We start from the raw sequence: 22,227 nt of genomic DNA, 5'->3' as shown, positions 1-22,227 counted from the left end.
AAGGGAGCCGACATTTGTCCGCAGACAGTTTTTCCGGGTCATGTGGCCAGCATGACTAAGCCGCTTCTGGTGAAACCAGAGCAGCGCATGGAAACGCCATTTACCTTCCCGCCGGAGCGGTACCTATTTATCTACTTGCACTTTGACATGCTTTCAAACTGCTAGGTTGGCAGGAGCAGGGACCGAGCAACGGGAGCTCACCCCGTTGCAGGGATTTGAACCGCCGACCTTCCGATAGGTAAGCCCTAGGCTCAGTGGTTTAGACCACAGCGCCATTGGGTTTTACCAATCAGAAAGGCCACAAAAATGTCACAGTGTGGAATGGTGCTTCTCAGGGTTCTAGCTGGCCATGCCCTTTCCCATGATATTCCATCCCATTCCCTGTTAGCCAGTCAGTATTCCACACCCACTGAGCATGTTTGGTCATTGCTGCGCTGTTCCTCATCCCTGAAAGTATTAAGGTAGTTGCCTCTGTGAATCCTACTTGGAGAAGACCCGTTGATGGATGTGACAAACTTAGGTCCTATTCAGAGAAGGACTTTTCTGGATATAATCCTTTGGGCAAAGTTCAGGTGGAAACAGAGCAGCCTGAAAGCTAGTGATTTGCTCCAAAACAAACTCAACTCTCAGATGGAGTGTTCCTAAGTTCTACAGCTAACCGATGACTGGTCTGGCCATAGTGACACATGCCTGAGTTACCTCTTCTTCAGATTACTGTAACATGCCCTGTATGGGGCTGCCTTTGAAAAGTGCTCAGAAATTTCAACTGGCTCAAAGAGCTGCAGCCAAATTGTAGATCAGGGCTGGTTACAGGTAGCATATGATTCCATTATTAGAATAGCTCCATTGGCTATCAGTCGGTTTCCAAGCACAATTCAAAGTGCTGATTATGACCTATAAAGACCTATATGACTTAGGTCCAGGCTATCTGAAAGAATGTATTCTCCCATACGAACTTGCCGAGGCTCTGAAGTCATTGGGGGCAACCCTTCTCTCAGTCCCGCCTCCTGCGCAGGCACACTTCTCGGTGGCTGCCCCTAGACTCCCTGAAGAAACCAGATTGGTCCTCTCCTTGTTCTCCTTCTGATGGCAGGTGAAGACTGTTTTACTCCTGCAGGCTTCAGGGAACTGACAGCTTTTAAGGAAAGGGCTTTTAATAGTGCTGTGCTGTTTCTACTATCTATATTTTAATAATTTTTATATATATTTTAATTCTATAATAGTTTAATTACTTTGTAACTATTATATTTTATATATTTTTTAGTTTTCTGTATTTTATTTGTGTTTTAATTTTTGTGAGCTGACTTGGGTCTTGGTTTTGGGAGAAAGTAAGTAAGTAACAGTGGCGTAGCGTGGGGGGTGCAGGGGGGGCCGTCCGCACCAGGCGCAACATCTGGGGGTTAGGGGCCGCAAATCCATGGGTTAGGGGGTGCAAATTACTTGCCTTGCCCCAGGTGCTGACAACCCACGCTACGCCACTGGTAAGTAAATAATTATGTAAGTAAGTATTCACAATAGTTTGACAACTCGAACAAATTCCTTAGAGGGGAGCTGGGCGGCTACCTGTTGGGGATGCTCTAGAACAGTGTTTCCCAAACTTGGGTCTCCAGCTGTTGTTGGACTACAACTCCCATCATCCCTAGCTAGTGGGATCAGTGATCAGGGATTATGGGAACTGTAGTCCAAAACCGGCTGCAGACCCAAGTTTGGGAAACCCTGCTTACAGCTTCAGATTACCTCTAGGGGGTTGGACTAGATGAGCATTAGCTCAGTTGGTAGAGCATGAGACTCTTAATCTCAGGGTTGTGGGTTCAAGTCCTGCATTAGGTTAAAGTTTCCTACATTAAAGGGGGTTGGACTTGATGATCCTCATGGTGTCTTCCAACTCTACAATTTTATGTTCCTGTGATCTCAAACAACCATTCCAACCCTATGGGTGGTATTCAAATAGGTTTTATTCAGAGCATACTCGCTGAAAGGAATGGGCCTAACTTAGTCATGTTCATTGTTTTCAATGGGTCTACTCTGAATAAAGCTCAGTTGAATACCGCCCTTTGATTCTACATCCAAATAAACCGTGGCAAGCTGTGCAGCCACTTCCTCACACACATAGGAGCCGTGAGGGCTTCAGCCTTCACAATAAAATATTTAAGGGGGTTGAGCCTCCACAAAGTTAAAGGGTATTCCCATTCAAATGTGGGTGCACTGCATCATGTGATCAATTATGCAGGGCGGGGCTTCCCTGGGCCCCCACAATTTATTATTCAAATTGGCACCTCTGTTCACACAGAAGCCCTTGGGGAGGTTTGCACGTCAACAGATGACAGTAAAGACAGAACTGAGGATTTGCAAGGCAGATAATTCAATCTCTTAATCTTCCTCACATTCAAACGAAACAGCTTTCCAGTAACTCCAGAACAGAAAGTTCTATACTAGCCAAGGAACGGACCATACTGGAATCAGAGGCTTTACAAAATGCTCCTACACAAAACTTGCTTAATTTCATGGGTGCAATCCAGAGGAAAGCTGTACCCTCTTTATTGCAAGGGCTCTTGCTTATATATCAGCATGACCTCTGTGCTTAATTTCCTGGGGTGAAGGTGTGTTGCACTGCATGACTGAAAATGTGGCTCGCAACAAGGGCCAGATGTTGCCAACCCCTGGCTGAAGAAATCCTATCTTTCCTCCACCTGGCCCTTTTCTCCCAGAAGGAAACCCACACCATAGTCTCACATGTGCATGTGTATCTGTATGCGCAGGTGCATGTATTTATTAAATGTGATGGCAAGATTATGTGTCATAGAACTGTGGTGGGTGGGAAACTGATTCATGGCTCTGCAACTTGGCGAATAAGTGCCTTCCCAGCAAAGGATTGGGCTGCATACTCTTAAGACATCAAGAACTTTCAGCAGCATTTAAAAAGCAAGCTTTGGGGAAGGGGTTGCAATTCAACCAACTTTTACGCAGATTAGACTGACTGAAATTAATAGGCCTAACTTAGGCATGTTCATTCATTTCAATAGGTCTACTCTGAACAGGCCTGGCACCGAAGTCCACCCAAAGGAAAGTAACATACCCTCCAACATTCCTCAAATGAAGATAGGGACACTTCTCACTCCCAGCTGACCCTCTTCGACTCCCCCCCCCCCGCCCCCACAGAACATTTCCTATTAGAAGAAGGGCAAGCGCCGCCACCACTTTACCAGTGGGACACAGCAAACACACCCTCCCCTCTTAATCCCTTTGATCCCGACTTTATTTTATTTTATTCATAGGTAGAGTCACAAAAAGAAAAATACACACCGATAAATACATTTTAGAAAGGGGCAAGATTAGATGCGGATGCACAAAGCATTTTTAAAAAGATTTTTTGCACTCTGCTCTGCTCTCCATTTCTTCCCGCCCTCTGCCTGCCCCTCAGAACAGGCATATCACACAGGGCTGGGCCTCAGCGCCGGCAGCCTCTCCTCCTTCTCCAGCAGCCTCTACAAGCTGCCCAAGGGAGGAGGCTGGCAGCAGTGGCCGTGAAGAGGCAACAAATTGCAGCCGCTGATGCTCAGGACAAGTGCCAGTTCATCCTCTTTCCAGAGCTTGGCGGTAGAAGCACTGGCAGGGGGAATAGGGATGTTCCAGGATCAAATCAGAAGCCGGGATGGCTTTGTAATGCTGGGACTATACAGTGGACCTGTGGGTTGCAATTTGGCACTTCTGCGCATGTGCAAAGCGCGATCTAGCGCTTCTACGCATGCGCGACCGCCGAAACCTGGAAGTAACCTGTTCCAGTACTTCCGGGTTTCGGCAGCCTGTAACCTGAAAAAACATAATCTGAAGCGTCTGTAACCCGAGGTATGACTGTACCTGGAAAATCAGGACACTTGTAGGGTATAAAATAGGCCCTCAACCAAGTCAGATCATTGGTTGTCTACCTGGAGATGCCATTAAAAAAAAAAAAAAATCGTTTATGTAACCAAGCATTTCAGTTTTTAATATTTCAGTCTCTGATGTTGCAGCTCCTTTGCTTCTACTCTTTTTGTGCGTTTGAAGTTTTGTTTTAGTTCTTGTGAAGTGATGGCACTTATTTCCTGCCTCTTTCATTGCGGTGCTTTGCCTGGCACATGGGGCACCTTAGACAGGCAGGTTCCTTGCGCAAACACAGCAGGGCCCCATCTTCCCTATACACTGAAGGCCGTATCACACCATGTAAAACAGTCCTGGCTTCCCCTAAAGAATCTGGGGAACTGTAGTATGTCAAGAGTGCTGAGAGCTGTTAGAGGAGACTCCCTGCTCCCCACACGGAGCTACAATTCCCAGAGTAAGTTAACAGTCAAGCCCTCTTCCTGGGGAACTCCAGGAACTGTAACTCTCAGCACCCTTAGCTATAATTCTCAGAATGCTTTGGGGGAAGCCAGGACTATTTAAAATGGCGTGCTACTGCTTTAAATGTATAGTGCAGATGGGGCTCAGGTAACAGGCAAGCAGGGTGAGGTGGAGGGCAAGCAGGCAGGGTAAGGTCAATTAGGCAAAGTGTGTGTTGAAAAGGAGGGCAGCCAAGGGATTAATCCGGTTTACTTTTGGTGTCGTACCTGATGACAAATTGATGTGTACATTCATTTTCTTTTGAGATAGGAGCTCTCTAGTAAAAGTTTATCATCTCGGTATGCCTCGGAAGGAATCGTGTAATCCCTGCCAAAATTAATAACTCCTAAATGAAAATTATCTGGGGTTGGAATCTGAGAGCCTAAGTGTGAGCTACCAGCTCCAATTCAAGAATGCCTTCCCGAGTCTTTTCCATCTCGGGCCCTACAATCAGCAGGGGAGAACCTGGTGGTGGTGGTGGTTCCCCATATGAGGAACGCCCGCCCTGGTGGGGTGCATCAGCCCCCCTCATTATTGACTTTCAGGTCATATTTTTAAACATTGCTGTTCACCCAGGCATTTTGATGGTTGAAAGATACTGCTCCAGGCTACCTTGAAATTGTTATAGTATGTGAGTGTTTCTTATTGCTTTTAAATCATAGAATCATAGAATTGTGGAGTTGGAAGGGACCCTAAGGGTCATCTAGTCCAACCTTCAGCAATGCAGGAATCTCAACTAAATCATACAAGACAGATGATCACCCAACCTCTGCTTAAAACCCTCCAAGGAAGGAGAGCCTACAACCTCTCATGGAAGTCTGTTCCACTGTCGAACAGCTCTTACCCTCCATCTTTCATGTGACAACCCTTCAGGCTATCATATCTTCTCTCAGTCTCCTCTTTACCAGTTTAAACATACCCAGCTCTCTCAACCATTCTTCATAAGACTGAGTTTCCAGACCCTTGATCATCTTGGTCACCCTCTTCTGCACATGTTCCAGCTTGTCAATATCCTTCTTAAATTGTGGTGCCCAGAACTAGACACAGCATTCCAGGTGTGGTCTGACCAAGGCAGAATAGAGTGGGACTATTACTTCCCTTGGTCAGGACACTAGAATGCAGCCTAGAATAGCATTAGCTTTTTTTGCTGTTGGATCACGCTGTTGACACATACTAAGGTTGTGGTCTCATAAGACACCTAGATCCTTTTCACATGTTTAATTTATTATTTATTATATTGTTTTCCCGCCTCATTGTTTCATGGCCTGCGCTACTTCGGGAGGGAGAGCAGGACAGAAACAAACTAACAAATTTTATTCTTTTGACTCAAAGCAAAACTCTGTCGTTCCTTGTGCATTTGGGAGAGAAAAACCATTTTGGCTTGCATAAAATTTTGAAAGGGAAGCCGCTCTCTCCCTCACCATCACCCCACAGCCCCAAGAGAGAATAAGATTATTTTGGCTAAAACACTCCCTTTTCTCTCTTCCTCTATCACTACTTCAATCTAATATTCAAAAAGCAGAAAAAGACTGACGCAAACTTGCAAGGTGGTGTGGGGCAGAGGGAACGCAGCTAACAGCCGTTTCAGTGAACAAAAACCTGGTCAGATCATGCTGACCTGCTATGTTCTCTTGCTACTTAGGGAATGAAACACAATGCAGCCGTTTATACAAAGCCGCGTTTGAAAAGAGATCTTTCCTTGCTGCTACTGTGGGAAGCTGGCATGTTTCAGTATATATTTGTTAAACTTTCCCTCTCCCTACGGCGAAGGCTCAGACTCACACACGTAAACACGCCTGCTCTGAGGCTGCAGCTTCTCAGGCAACCGCAGAGCTCACATCCTTGGAAACAGCAATGCCATACAAGGTAAAGGTAAAGGTAAAGGTAAAGGTAAAGGTAAAGGTAAAGGTAAAGGTAAAGGTAAAGGTAAAGGGACCCCTGACCATTAGGTCCAGTCGTGGCCGACTCTGGGTTGCGGCCGTCATCTCGCTTTATTGGCCGAGGGAGCCGGCGTACAGCTTCTGGATCATGTGGCCAGCATGACTAAGCCGCTTCTGGCGAACCAGAGCAGTGCACGGAAACGCCGTTTACCTTCCCGCCGGAGCGGTACCTATTTATTTACTTGCACTTTGACATGCTTTCGAACTGCTAGGTTGGCAGGAGCAGGGACCGAGGAACGGGAGCTCACCCCGTTGCGGGGATTCGAACCGCCGACCGTCTGATCAGCAAGTCCTAGGCCCTGTGGTTTAACCCACAGTGCCACCCACGTCTCTTGCCATACAAGGTACTAGTTCACATTAGTTTAATGTCTTGGCCGCTTGTCAGGAAGGGAACCAAAGGCCTTCAAGTCAGAGTTGGCTTCGTCGGGCACAGGGGCGGCCTGTCCAGCTTTGCTGCCTGAAACAAAATGGGGCCGTGCCACCCCTGCCCTCCCTCAGTGGTGAACAGTACCACTTCTGCAGCTGCCAGAATGCCCCCATCTCACTGAAACTCAGGGAGACAAGAAGCATTCTTTCATGGCCTTGCCATGTGTGCTCTCTGCAGGGTGGAATGCCCCCCTCTCACCGAACTCAAATCCCAAAAAATCCCAGGGACTGTGGTTGGTTCAGGGTGCAGAGAACTGTAGCTCTGTGAGCAGCAAACTGCAGATCCCTGGGGTGCTTTGGAGAGGGGGAGTTATGACTGTCAAAGTGTGATAAATATGCTTTAAATGTATGGTGCAGATGTGGCTTCTCCCTCTGAAGTGGGTGCCGATTTCAGGGAGAGGAGGACAAATGGGCATTACTCAGGGATGGGGGCCCACTGCAAGGATCTTGTCCAAGCTCCCCCCCCCCCCACGCAAAGAAAAAAAGTCTGGACTTAACAGCACTTATTCCAGTCTATAAAAGCTCCACTGTCCAGTTGCTAGGGAAGGGTTGCAATTCAGTGGCAGAGAAGGTGCCAGGTTCAATCTCCAGGTGGGAACGTTTCCTTGCCTGAAATCCTGGAAAGTTATTACTTAAAGGTTTAAAAAATTGTCAGATCTGCTACTTCCTCCCATTCTGAGTCATAGGCCACTAGGGTGTGTAATTTTTGGGGGGTGGGGTGGGAGGAGAAACTTAATTTTTGCTAATCTATTCAGTCAGGGCTCATAAAAATATGTTTCTAGTTGTGAAGAATTCATATCTGCTATTATATTTGTGACTGGGCAACATTTAGCAGGTTAAGTCTACGTTTGATCAAGAAGTGCATAAACTGTTTTCGGAAATCCAAATAATTTTAATTTTATCTGAAAATGTCAGGTAACACTAAATAAATTAATTAATAGCAGCAGCAGCAACATCATCATCAAAACAACAAGAACAACAAAATATAATATACCTGCAAGTCCTTGGCAATCATTTTTAATTCTTTCTCTGCAATTTTAGAGGCAACCCCCCCCCCAGTTTGCGTTCCTTGACCCTGCACGCATCAGCAGTGTGCAATAAGCCTGCCCCGCCCCGTTACGCCCCTGTTAAGCCCTCTCCCTATTATGCCCCCATTCTGTTGTCTTCCAGGTCCAAAATGACCCATGTGTCAGCAGTCGCATGGCAACTGAACGTGCTCAAAATGTTTGCAACCTGTACTTACCGAGCAAAACTGAATTATATTAACTTAACCAAAATATCTTTTGTATTCCCAAGTCATGCTACAAGTTTTTAGCACCTTTCATTTTGGGAATTTGATAGCTGAGAAAGTCAACACGCCCTGGTATAGGCTTTTGCAGCAAGCTGGTTTGTTCCATGAACTGCCCAGCAAGATGCCCCGCCCACACAGTTCCTGATCCTCCAAGGTTCGTGACTGGCGCTCGCTGCAAGCCTAGGCAGGTGCCTTGCGGGGGGAACGTGTGCGCACCCCACGGAGCACATGCAAAAGCTCACACGCACCGAACCCTCTTTCCCCACCGCTGCCACCACCACAGTCCGGGAACTGTCAAGAGAACATGAGCAAAAGCTGTTTCTTGACAGCGAGTCATTTATATTTTAGCTTCGTTCCATTATCCTAACGAAGCCTTCATCAGCAGATGCAATATTAACAGCAGAAAAACCAGCTCATTACGTCCGGGGGGAATTCATCAAGACGACAATCATGCATGCTATGTGCGCCCCTCCGCCCCGAAAGGGGGGGAAAAAAAAAACCTTGGAAGAGGCCACTGGCGCAGTTATTTATTTATTTTTCCGCCTCCCTCCACTATCCCATTGCAAGCAGAAAAGGCAAAAAAAAGCAACATATCCAGATGCTTCAGACTACAAGGACTATCCAAACCAGTCAGTGCTGGCTGGGGCCAATGGAAGTTGTAGTCTAAAGCAGTGTTTCCCAACCTTGTGCCTCCAGCTGTTTTTGGACTACAATTCCCATCATCCCTTGCCCCTCGTCTTGCTAGTCAGGGATGATGGGAGTTGTAGTTCAAAAACAGCTGGAGGCACAAGGTTGGGAAACACTGGTCTAAAGCACCTGGTTTAGGCTTAAGGCATAACCTGTAGAGCCAATGGCTGCACCACAGACCCTGAATGCGATCCGGGTTCTGGAAGGCAGCTATCACTTTGGGCAGGTTGTCAGCCACTTAGCACCTTAGGTCACCTTCTCTGGAATAGGGTGGATTGGGCCCACAGGCTTTGCATAGCTAGGACTGGTTAGCAAACCAAACGGCTGATTTAGGCTGATGCAGAAGGAGCATGAGCAAAGCAGCTCCTATTCTTCCCTGCTATACAGAATCTGTCTAGCAACATGCCACAGAGGAAGAATATACAGCTTCAGATATGGTGAGGAGATTGGAGTTCACATTTCTTAGGGGAGGGGGCTTCCTGGGCAGCATGTTGGTGGTAGGCGGGGCCAAAGTCAAAAGTAGGCAGGGCCAGGAACAAAAGTGGGAGGAGCAACATGGCTCATACCTTTCAACCACACAAAAGCAAGTGGCTTCTACCTTTCCATCTTCCAACCAGGCAAGCAAGAGGTAATGTCGCAGCTCAAGGATGAGTCCCAGAGAGCCAGTGGGGCATAATGGTTAGAGTGCTGGACTATGACCTGGGAGACCATGGTTCGAATCCCCACCCAGCCATGAAGCTCACTGGGTGACCTTGGGTCGGTCACTGCCTTTCAGCCTAATCTACCTCACAGGGCTGTTGTGAAGATGAACTGGGGAGGAGAACCATGTACACTGCTTTGAGCTCCTTGGGAGAAAAGGTGGCATATAAATTTAATTATGATGGTGAAGTCTGGCAAAAGCACTCGAGGAGGGCAGAGAGCTTGGGTGGTGAGGGGGTGTGACCTAGGAAGACTCCCGAGGGCCTGACAGAGGTAACTGGGAGGCCACATTCAGACTGGAGGTTTTCAACCCTTGTGATAAGGAGTCATGCCCAACTGTTTACAGACACATTCAAAAAACACATTTTAATTTTACTCGGGGGCGGGGGTGGCAAAGCGCAGAGCCCTCCAGACAGATGAGGGCGTAACCCTGTCAGCGAACCTGAGCGATAAAGAATGGCACGGGCCTTGCTGCTAGACCCAAAATCTCCGCTGCAGCATTTAATTTTCCGCTGCTGCTCCGGAGCTACTTCCCCCAAGCGCCTGGGCCCACCCACATGCTCCCAAACTCCCTCTCAGGCTTAGCAGCTTCAACAAGGGCCAACCACCACCATCAACCCCCCACCCCCGAAGCTTGAAGTGGGCTTTGACAAGCCTCGTTTGAACGATTATTTCCATCCCCGGCAGGGACGGGATTTATTTATTTGCTCAAAAAGAGGGGAATTGGGTTCCTGGGATGTCAAGTCTGATCTCGCTTGCGCTCTGGTGGAATTAAGGAAGACCCCCGTTTTGTCCGACAACATCCCTAAAGTCTAAGGAATTGGGCGGGCAAGCTCTCTAATCACGCCGCCTGCAGGGACAAAAGCTCTGGCTGACCCTGTCAGCTCCGTTTACCCTTGCTGCCTGTCTGGCTCCCACGCCCCCTTTCGCCACCCCCTCCCTGCCACATCTGGGCTAATTCCAACTCTTCCAGCGTCCAGCACACAAATCCTCTTCCAGAGTAAAAACTGCCCTGAGAATTTAATTTTTTTATTTATTAATTATTATTATTAGATTATCAGAGACTGGCAAACTCTGGGCTGCTCGAATTAATCCTGATCAGGAGATTGATACCTATTGGTGAGCTTCATCAAAGTTGCTGAACTGTCCCAAGGACCCATTTTTGCTCTGGCCCTCCCCCTACTCACCCTATTTTCATACACAGGTAGCAAAGGAAAAGAGTTCCTGGTTTTGAAACAGTTCAACTGCAGACAATCTAATCCCTGTTATTGTAAATTAATAAAAATCAGACCCCCTCCTCCTTCCTTTCATCAGGCTGCTTGCAGCTGATCCCCAAACTGCAAACCGGATATTTTAGAGGTGGGAAAGTTGCATAGAAAAGGGCAAACAACACTGTGCAAAGCGTTTGGGAACTCTCACAAGGAAAGGCTAAAGTGCAGGTGTCAGCAAACTTTCAGCAGGGGGCTGGTCCACTGTCCCTCAGACCCTGTGGGGGGCGGACGCGGACTATATTTTGAAGAAGAAAAAAAATGAACGAATTCCTATGCCCCACAAATAACCCAGAGAGGCATTTTAAATAAAAGCACACATTCTACACATGTAAAAACACACTGATTCCCGGACCGTCCGTGGACCGGATTTAGAAGGCAATTGGGCCGGATCTGGCCTCCGGGGCCTTAGTTTGCCTACCCATGCTAAAGTGGCTAATATTTGGCTCAAGAAAATAAAAGATGACATTGGGGGAGTATGCATGATGTAGCTATTGGTCTCCTCCTTGCCTAATACTCAAAGAGAAGAGCTAGACCAGCGCACCCATGAGGCAAGGTGAGGCAACTGCCTCAGGTGGCAGGATCCAGAAGGGCAGCAGATCCAGCCTCCAGGGAATGCAACTCCTGCTGCTGCAGCCACAGCTTCAGCGTAGGAGGTAGGATCTACTGCCTCTTTGGCAGCCCCCCTACAATGCCGCCTCTACAGCAGCCTCTTGGAGAAAGCACTGCTGATCTCCTCTCATTCCTAGGGAGGAAATGGCAGAGGCTGCCCTCTGGGGTTTCCTGGGTTCTGCACTCACCCAGCATGATTCAGAGTATGCCCCTTTCCCCCACTGCGTGATGACCTCTGATTCCCACTTCAACTGTTGTGTAAGGTTGATTTGATTCCTCCCCTTGTTCCTAATGTAGATCTCTATTCCTCGCTCACTCCTGGTGTAGATCTTCACTCATCCTTTCTTCCATGGTGGTGGTTGGGGAGGGGGCAGCATTTTGTGGTTTGTCTCAGTTGCCAAAATGTATTGGGCAGGCCCTGGCTAGGTGTGTTTGTCCATTTGGTTTGTCCATTTGAGTGTTTGCTCACACCTTGTGACATTTTGGTTGATCCGAACAAAGGTTTTACCCAACCATAGCATAGCTTTTGGGTTTTGCGCATAGAAAGCTGAGGGATGCGGGTGGCTCTGTGGGTTAAACCACAGAGCCTAGGACTTGCCGATCAGAACGTCAGCAGTTCGAATCCCCGTGATGGGGTGAGCTCCCGTTGCTTGGTCCCTGCTCCTGCCAACCTAGCAGTTCGAAAGCATGTTAAAGTGCAAGTAGATAAATAGGTACCGCTCCGGTGGGAAGGTAAACGGTGTTTCCATGTGCTGCTCTGGTTCGCCAGAAGCAGCTTAGTCATGCTGGCCACATGACTCAGAAGCTGTTCGCCGGCTCCCTCAGCCAATAAAGCGAGATGAGCACCACAATCCCAGAGTCGGCCACAACTGGACCTAATGGTCAGGGGTCGCTTTACCTTTACCATAGAAAACTGAATTCAGGATGTTCCACTGAGCCAGACAGGAGAGACTCAGGAGAGACAAATGGAAGCAGTAAATTCAGACGCTGCGTTTACAAACGTGCAGGGCACAAGGATATCTGCTGCTAGCTTAGACAGCAGTCCTATATGTACCTGGGAGCAAGTCCCAATGAACTCAGCGAGGCTTGCCTCTGAGTAAATATCCATAGGACTATGGATATTTAAAAGAGTATTAAGATGGTCAGCTATGCCTGTTCTCTCTGAGCAACTTTTGCTTTGCTTTGCTTTGCTTTGGAGTTTAATGGTAGTTGAGAGTACAGCCATCTCTGGAGGGCAACAAGTTCCAAACCTCTAGGACATAGGATAGCAGGCCTACCCTGAAACCCACATTTGGATTTTGGATGCCAACAAACTGAAGAGAACCCTTCCCCAACAAAGCAGGTGGAATCAGTGTCTGTCTCCACCAGTCCTTGCATGACACTTTGTTAAATAAACAAACAAGGACTGGTCAAAACTGAGAGCGAGAGACAGACAGGACAGACAGACAGACAGCGGGGAGAGGAATTTCTCCACTGTGAATAAAAATAGGAAACGCTGAACAGCAAGCAAATCCTTGTTATCAGTTGTCTCAAAGTGCAAGCGCAATCGGGGAAGGTGGGGGAAACTGCCTGCCTGCACCAGTTTCCTACCCCCTCTTTCCTTTCTTTTGCCATTTATCAACAGATTGCACAGAGCCAAATGGGCACTTGCCTCACCCTGCTAAATAAGGCATTGGTATTTCTGATAAAGCCTTCAAATTCCTTATCAAGCTGACACAAGAAGAATATGCAAAGAGAAAGAGAGGGGGCTGCACAGTCTCCACGGGTCCCACCACCTCATTCTGCTATTCCCAGCTACCCCAAGAGAGCAATTCTGAGCTTAAAAAACACAGAAAAGATGTTGGGTGTCTTAATGACCTGCTTTAAGCTCAGAGGCAGGGCTTAAGTCAGCCAGGGACCAGAAAATAAAGTCATGTGGGTGGAAAGGCTTTACGGTGGTCTCCAACTCAATCCTGCTCAGATAAGACCCACTGAAATTAATAGACCTAAGTTAGTCATGCCCATTGATTTCAGTTGGAACAATTGAGGGATTTGGGGATGTTTCGCCTGGAGAAGAGGAGACTGAGAGGAGATGTGTTAGCACTCTTCAAATATCTAAAGGGCTATCCCATGGAAGATGGAGCAAGTTTGCTTTCTCTTGCTCCAGAGGGTAGGACCAGCACCAAAAGATTCAAGGTACAAGAAAGGAGATTTGGATTAAACATCAGGAAGAACTTTCTGAGTAAGAGCTGTTCGACAGTGGAACCAACTTCTTCAGAAGGTGCTGGACTCTCCTTCCTTGGAGGCTTTTAAGCAGAGGTTGGATGGACATCTGCCAGGGATATTTTAGTGGAGATTCCTCCATTGAAGCGGGTTGGACTAAATAATCCTTGGGGTCCCTTCCAACTCTACAATTCTATGACTCTATGATTCTATTGCACACTGTAGCCTCTGGCCCTTCCTGCCGCTGGCCTGTGGCCCCCAGAACGTTGCCTGGTGCAACTGGAGCATGGAGTGCTGGGAAAAAGCTGTTCAAAGTAGGGGAGCAAGGCAGGCTGTTGTGCCAGGACACTGGAGCCACAGCAAGCACCCAAGGGTGTTGTCTACTGAGTGCCAAATGTATGCACAAACCAGTCTCAGCTCTTCAGCTCCCACTTTGGTCATCTCTTCACTGTCCTCTCCACACACACCCTGCCCTGCATGTCATGACAAAACAAAAGCCTTTCCAACTCCGAAGTGGCATTCCTGCATGCCTGCCTCCTCCAGCAGGCCTCCTCTTCCAGCCACCGCGCAAGCTGTTGTTTAACCTTCAAATTTATTATTTTTAATTATTTTGATTTATAAAAGCATGAGGCAGTTAAACCCACATTAAATAAACTCTGCATTACGGTGCTTAACAAAACACTGCAGAACTCCGGACGTCCGAGGACTCCATAAAATAACGGGCAAGATGGATGGATGGCACCGGGACAGCTCGTTACCCACCGCCTTTGGCAGAACACAGATTCACTCCGCTTGCCCTTCCACCACCCGCCTCCTCCCTCCAATGGGCGACTAATTAAAATGACAAGACAGACACCATCTCCAGCGAGTGGCCCACCGATTTACAGTATCCCAAATCTTTCCAACAACGGACGTCTTCCTCCTTTTCTCGGTGGGTTTCAACCTAAACATGGCCGTCTGCCGCCGTCTCCCGTGTAAGCCTGAAACGATGACGGATACGCTTTTGGATATTTGTGCAAAATTAAACTGGGATCGGCTGTCAGGGCTTTTACACTGACGTGAATGTCAAACATGAACCAAACGGAGTACTGCGTGCTGTAACCATGAGGACTGCCAGCTTGGGGTTTTGGAGAAGATCCTCGAGCACTTGAGGATTCTAACAAAAGTTTTGAAGGCGACACACTCCGCAACTCCCTAACTCTGCACACACTGCCACCTCTTCACCATTTGGTTTCAAGCCAGCAACTTGCTTGTGATTCCATCAACAGCCTGGGTTCTTTAGGGATAGGTAGGGATCAATATAATAGTATAATAGCCCCTTCCACCTTATGACAAGTTCAGCCTAGCTAATGATCCTGGACTTCATTCAAATGAAGAGGGCTTTATTTCCACTTTTTATAGTCAAATCTGCAGCAGATCAGCAAGGATGTTGACACCCAATTGATAACCCAACAAAATGGTTATCCCCCCCCCAATACCCCCAACTAAATTATACAGCTGAAATGAAGAAAACCGGAGGGCGGGGGCAAGGACTTGCTTGCTGAACTTCAGAAACATAACTAAGACTTTCCAGTCCCAGCAGGCATTTTAAGGTAGAGTTCGGGGTTGTTGTTTTTTAAAAAATGTTCACTGTTTTATTGCGCCATTTTCTGTGGATTGTTTCTATGCACATTGCTTAGAAATGCAAATCATTAAGCAGTATATAAATGCATTAAGTAAACAAACAAACCCGGAGTGGATGTTTGTGTTGGATGACATTTAGCTCAGTTTTGCCCTGGTACTCAGAATATACTCCTGAATTGGAATTCTTTGATCTTAAATGCGCATATTTTGCACCAGACTCTGTCTAGTGAATCTTGGGGTTCCAGTAAAAAAAAACCTAAATTTTTTTAAAAAGTAGATCCAGTGAAGTCCCCCACCCCCAGCTTAAGGGGTATGATGTGCTTGTGCCTCTCATCTGCTTTTAGGATAAGGCACTCTGGTTGTTTGGGTTAATCTGGGAAGGGGTGATGTGTGGAGGCTCCCTGCCTTTCAATGGGGTAGAGGACTTGAACCCCATGAGCTTCAGTAGCCCTGTCGATCTATGGCAGAGGGGGTTGAGCAAGGGATGTCTCCACTCCCTCATTTCCTCTTGCATTTCCCACTTGGGGAAGGAAAAACTTAAGTGATTTACACAGGAAATAGGTAAAGAGCAATTATAATTGATTGGGAATCATTTCCTGATGGTGCTGGCGGATGATTGATAGCGCCAGCTGGCTGCTAAGTGAACTGTGTGTTCATGAAAGCCATTTTTAGCTTCTACCTATCCAAAGCCAAGCAGACCACAAATCACCACATCTGCCCTCTCTTGCTAGGGAACCTGGCTTGTGGCAAAGTGGGTCTCCACAAACAGGTTCAGTGATGAATGGAAGGATGGATGGAGGGAAGAAAGGAAGGAGTCTTTCCCAATGTTTTGGATTACAATTCCCATCATCCCCAACCAGCACAGTCATGTTTTGGACTACAGCTCCCATCAGCCTCTTCCAGCACAGTCGTGTTTTGGAAAGCAAGTCCCATTAATCCATGGCCAGAACAGCCATGTTTTGGACAACCACTTCCATCAACTGATGGGACTTGTAGTCCAAAGTGCACCTAAATGATGCCAGGTTGGTGAAGGCTTCCACAAGCCACACTGAAGCTAGGAAAAAGGACGGGGCTATATATATATAACCACAGAGCCTAGGACTTGCCGAACAGAAGGTCGGCGGTTCGAATCCCCGCGACGGGGTGAGCTCCCATTGCTCGGTCCCAGCTCCTGCCAACCTAGCAGTTTGAAAGCACGTCAAAGTGCAAGTAGATAAATAGGTACCACTCCGGCGGGAAGGTAAACGGCGTTTCCGTGCACTGCTCTGGTTTGCCAGAAGCAGCTTAGTCATGCTGGCCACATGACCCGGAAGCTGTACACCGGCTCCCTCGGCCAATAAAGCGAGATGAGCACCGCAACCCCAGAGTCGGCCATGACTGGACCTAATGGCCAGGGGTCCCTTTACCTTTATAATACTGAAAATAAGCAGCAGTGGGGGGAACCGCACACACAACAGAACCACCAGATGCCAAGGTGTGACGGTGAAATGCTGGAAGGAGCCCTCTGAAAACGGGGATGCAAATCCCACGTAAACACCAAGCGGCCAAGGCAAGGGTACCTTGAAACGTGGCACAATTTAAAGGCTCTTTCCCATTCCAGAGATGGTTTCTGGGCTTCTGTTATTACGAGCCAAAAGGAGGGGAGGGCGAGAGATGTTCACACCAGCCTGTCAATAAATTGTGCCTTCCCATTCCTCTCCGACGGGGATTCATTCCCTAATAAGGGATTGGCAGCTTTCTGGGTTATTTCGAGTGTGTGTGATAATGTTCCCTGGATACCAATGGCTTCCAAGGATCAGATAGAAAGGGGGGGGGATGTTATATTTCATGAGGTAAAACATGGAATAGGGAGAGAGATTGCAGGCGGAAAGTGCGTAGAAAGGGACACCCCAGTAATATAGAGGGGTAGATTTGTGTTTTTTAAAGATGACTCTGGCACGAGTCTTTTAAAGAGCATACAAGGTCCTTTTGTTGCAGAGAATCTCCTCTGGAGATTACATGCCAGGAACGCAGCACTGTCAGCAGCTGCCTTTGGTCACAGACAACTTTGCTGTTATTTGGACTTCTGTAGACCCAAAATGGAAGCCAAATTTCCATTGTGTTACAGCGGCGTGGTCTGCACAGGAGCTGTGTGTGGCAGGAGCTCAAACAAAACCGCAAATAGCAAAAGCCCGTGCTGTGGGCTACTGATGCTCAGCGCAAGTTGTGCAAAGCGAATGCATTTTATTTGTTTTGCTGCTGGCTCAGGACTGCCCAATAAGTGAGAGCACCAAATTTAAGAATGTAGGAAACTCCCTCATACTGAGTGATGATGGGTTCATCTAGCTCAGCTTTGTCTACTCTGACTGGCAGCAGCTCTCCAGGATACCAGACTGGGGACATTCCCAGCCCTGCATGGACATGCTGGAGATTGAGTATGGGACCTTCTGCATGCCAAGCAGGTGCTCTGCATGTCCACTTACTCTTCCTGAGTTTCAGTGTTGCCCTTGTAGAGCTCTGCAGGCAGAAGTAAGATGGGGACAAAACTGGATCGAGTTAGTTCTGCCTATCGTTGGTTCTGGCTCCAGCTATCACTGTGTCTGGCTGTTGGGTTCTGGGCCTTCCACCTTAGCAATCCAGACAGACACCCACCACCTCACAGAACAAGACTTTGGAGAGCACTATCACATCCTTTCTTGCTCTTCTCATGCTCCTTTCCTTCAGCTTTTCCTCACAGGAAGCTTTCCACACCCCATATTCCTGCATCGCAGGGGGTTGGACTAGATGATCCTTAGGGTCCCTTCCAACTCTTTTGATTCAATGATTTTATTATTCTAAGCCCTGCGAGGAATGGCTGAAAGATCTGGGCACGTTCAGCCCAGAGTAGAGAAGCTTAAGGCTGCCTTCAGACAGCACTTTATTCTGTTTTCCTGACTTTTCCTTGGCTGATCATTTCCACATTTTATCTGTTTTTTCACATGACATAAAATTTGCTTTTGGAAATTTTGGAAGTTTGATGCTCATTCTCGTGTTGTTTCCTGAAGTAAAATCCATTAACTTGGGAAATCACAGGAGTTTTGCACAGTAGTTTCTCGTGATGAAATCTGGAGCAGTATCCCGGCACTCAGTTCTTTCCTGCCGTTTACAATAAGCGCAACATGGCTGCATAATTGACCAACAAGCCACAGCTCTGAAACGCAACAGGTACCGCCATGTAAAAGGAACGTTAGAAACCAAGAGGCATTGCAACCAGTAAAACTAATGCAGTAAACTTCACATGTGAATGTAGCCTGAGGAGAGACATGACCGTCTTTCAGCTTATCCGGGCGCTGTCATGAATAAAGATGGAGCTGACTCGTTCTTTTCTGCTCCAGGGGGCAGAACTAGAACCAGTAAGTGGAAATCACAGGGTTTGGCTAAACTGGAAGTTCAGCTCAACAGTGGAACTGTCTGTCTCAGGAGATGGCTTTTCTGCCCTGGTCCTCACTGTTAGACAAAGAACTCAAACTCCCAGTTCTGCTTCTGCCGAAGCCTTCAATGAGTAAATCAGATTGATACATAGGCAAAGCACCAGGTACAAAGTACAGCGGGTGGAAGAAAAGGTTTAGATGCACGTTTGGCGCAAGCAAAAAAGTCAATCCAACAAGCAAAACACACCCTGCATCTTCCTTTTGAAGAGCAGGGCAGATGCAGTGCTTAGTGTGGCAAATGGCCAGAGTTCCTGGACTGGACAAGCAAATGGACACTCCTTTGAATGGGTTGGGCCTGCAAAGCTTGCTCGCCTTGGTGTCTCTGTGTCCGTGGAGGTGATGTTGGCACCAGCTTAACATCCAACTCACTCTCAGCCACCTCCCCAGAAGAAGGAGGCTCGTTACCAACAGGAGAAGGTGGCAGAGGTGGCTGCACAACAGAAGTTGTCTGATTAGAGGTGACCAATGTCTCAGGGACAGGACACTTCTTGATCCATGGATCAAGCTGTGAACTCTCTAGTTCGCTGGCCCCCTCTTTGGGTTCTGACTTGGGGGGGCATTTCATCTCCCCTAAACCACAATAACCCTCCCCCAGGTCAACAAACTCCCCTACCTCCTCCCATTCTTCCTCTGGATTGGACCATACCCTCCATGACACATCCACGGGACTCATGACGCTTCTGCAGAGGCTGAAGGGCAACCCATCGGGGTGCTGGCACTGTAAGCTCACTGCCCCGGGCATAGGAGCCAAGCTAGGTGAGCGCCAATGTCCCTTACAATGCTGTGAGCCTATGAATCCCTGTGGGTTACCTCACTGATCTCTTTGGGATGATCCAGGAGAGCCTACAGAGAGCTGGGGTTATCGTTAGGGGTATGCCTTTATGAAAAACCTATCTCTTGGCATGTTGCAAAGGAAAATATGACTCCCGGGCTTGCTTGCTTTATTTATTTATTTATCTGCTCCCTCACCCAGCGGCAGATTTGTGCCGAGCCACAAGGGGTTAAGCCCACCAAGCTGCTTTCCCCCCCTCTGCCTTCACTCTACCTCAATTTCACTGCTCCCATCACCTTCCTCCCCCACCCCCTGATCTTACGGGCGGGGGGAGGGGGGAGAAAACCCATCAAAATAACTATTTTATGTCTCCAAATATGCAGATCATTTTCTTTAATGAAAGATGCTTGACGTCTCCGATCCAATTAATATGCAAATGCAGGCGAGGATTTATTTGTGACATTCTGTCTGGGTGAGAGAAAACAAAAAAGGCCTGTTAACCAAAACACTAATTGCTGTGACTGATTGTCACATATCATCATTTTCATAGGGTCTCCTCCATCCCCGGCACTCAGGAAGCCGTGATCCAGGACTCTGAGATTAACAGACAACCAAGGAGAAACAGGGCAACCGAGGCCCTACCTGCCTGGCACGCTTGGATGAGCCTGCGTGCCCGTCCGAAACAGCTGCCAAACCCTGGTGCGGGGGGAAGCATTTGTCTCCCCAGCCCAGACTGGTGACCCTTCCGCTGTGGCAACGAGCAGAGAAATGCCACCACCTTTGCGGGAAGCTCCCTCCTCCCTCTTTGTGTTGGGAGCCATTTCCTAGGCAAATCAGGCCGGATGGATCCTTTCCAGAAAGAACCCAATGTATCAGGTGAGTGGCCCATCTCATCCAGCATCCTGTTCTTGCCCTGGCCAGCCAAATGCCTCTGATAAGCCTGTATACAGGACCCGAGCGCCACAGCAACTCTCTTCTCTGGCAAATGGTATTCAGAAGCATACTACCTTCCCTTTAGAAGACAGCCATCAGGGTTAGTAGCCACCGATCGCTTGCTCTGTGCATTTGTCTCCCAGCCAACCTAGCAGGCCAGAGTTCCTCAAAAGCCCAAGGAAGTAAGCAACAGAACTTCCCAATGGGCTCCCAGCCAGCTCAAACATTCAACCATCTTGCCTTTTCTTTCAAGGTTGCCAGCCGCGGCAGCTGTTGGTCCCCTTGCTCCTGATGTTTTCCGTTTGCAGAGAGAAAGCAAGTGCAGCAAGTACAACCAAGAAGGAGAGAGAGAGAGAGAGAGAGAGAGAGAGAGAGAGAGAGAGTGTTGGGGGGCAAGTCCAGGAAATCAGTGTCAGTTAGAGGGGCCATGTGTCCTGCTTAAAAGAGGACAGACCTCGGTTTGAAGGCATTCTGAATTTGAAGGCCTGTCTAGTCCATGTTTGGCTGAAAGACAAAGGAAGTCTAAAGAGGGGTGCAGCCTGAAGCTTTGAAGTTGCCCATCCATAGTTAGCCCCTGAACAACAGTCTGGACAGGCGGGCACAATGCTCACCTGGTCATGGTCTTGCCCCTTTTGATGGTGAGGTGTATTTAATAAATAAACAAATCTATACTATTTCTAAACATGGGGAGGGGGGCAATTACTTGGCCACCCTTTGCAGAAGAAGCTGAAAGACTCTGCTGCGGCTGGCATTCAATGAGGCATTGTAATATACCTGGGTGCTCTGGTTTGTTGGGTGCAATAAAATGCTGGGAGTGTGGGGTGCTCTTCTTCAGGGTTCCAGCTCCCCTTTTAAAACCACCTAAGCCAGCAACGATATTGTGGCAGGAAGTTCCACAAACTAATTTTGCATCCTGTGAAGAACTACCCACCTGTGTGTATGAGCTCCACAGTGCATAGTTCATTTTTTGGTTGCTATTTTGTTAATGTTGTTTTATAGATTGTGAATGCTGTAGTACTTTGTGGATCCTATAACATGGCTTTTATGATATTTGTGCTGTTTAGCTTTTTAAAAAAGTTGTTTTGTTAATAGTGCTTTATAGATCGTAATCGTTTCACCAATGATTTGTTAATTATTCTGTATGATATATGCTGTGTTTTTGGTGTTCTATTATGTGATTGTTATTTATTGTTTGTAAGCCACTTGGCGATTCATTCGAATGAAAAGCGGCAGAGAAATATAATAAATCAAATCACATGCATTTCTGCATGAGGCTTTCCGACAGCTGAGGCTATTTGGACCAGCTGATCACACAGAGAAGCAGCGGGCACCCTCTTCTGAGCCAACCAAAGCCTCCGGACATACAATTTGAGAATTCCTGTTACGTGACTCAGAATCATTTCCTTTGACCAGGTTTCACAGATGAAACATCCTTGTTTCAGGTCAGACTATTTATCCATCTAGCCCAATAGAGCCTGCTCTGACTGGCAACAGCTCCCCATGTTTCCATCAGAAAAGGGACTTCCTCGCAGCCTGAAACTACCCGGAGGTGTCAGGGAGTGAACCTGGGACGTTCTGCATGAAGTGCAGGAGCTGCTCCCGCGTTCCACCTGACGGCCTGCACTTCTCACCGCCTGCGTCACTTGGCAAGTCCTCGGGGCAGATGTGGAACCAGGCAGATGTGGGGCCTGCCAAACGCCCCCATTCCCAGCACTTTGAAGAACCGTGTGTTTTGAATTTCATCTCGGGAGTTTTTCTCTCTCTCCGAGACTTCAGCAGATTAAAGTTGAAATAACCTACAAATTACTTAATGTGTTGTAAATCTTCTGAAATTAAGGTCTAATGGGGAACACATGTCAGCAGGCAGAAGACAGTGCAAGGAAGTCGGGTTTTTCTCACAGCGAGGGAGAAACACCAGAGGGGGGGGCAGGCAGGAGGGGGGTGGGAATGGAGGAGTATTGGCTCCTGG

The 22,227-nt window shown here is 47.8% G+C and overlaps 1 protein-coding gene and 1 long non-coding RNA gene across 5 annotated transcripts in view; one reads left to right on the top strand and one right to left on the bottom strand.

Annotated features, from left to right (window-relative positions):
* CASZ1 (castor zinc finger 1) overlaps window positions 1-22,227 on the bottom strand; it is a gene marked incomplete at its 3' end in the record, with an annotated part of 444,050 nt that overhangs the window by 165,512 nt on the left and 256,311 nt on the right. The gene's annotated exons all lie outside the window — the stretch shown is intronic.
* Window positions 9,138-20,824, top strand: LOC309347079. Its single transcript, XR_014158828.1, has 3 exons — window positions 9,138-9,351; window positions 11,421-11,537; window positions 19,876-20,824. It is a non-coding gene; the product is annotated as an uncharacterized lncRNA (long non-coding RNA).

Source organism: Podarcis erhardii, assembly GCF_964252035.2.
Source record: "Podarcis erhardii genome assembly, chromosome: 7".
Classification (NCBI taxonomy): Eukaryota; Metazoa; Chordata; class Lepidosauria; order Squamata; family Lacertidae; genus Podarcis; species Podarcis erhardii.
Note: the sequence above shows the minus strand (reverse complement) of the source record. Positions and strands in the feature narration are given on the sequence as shown.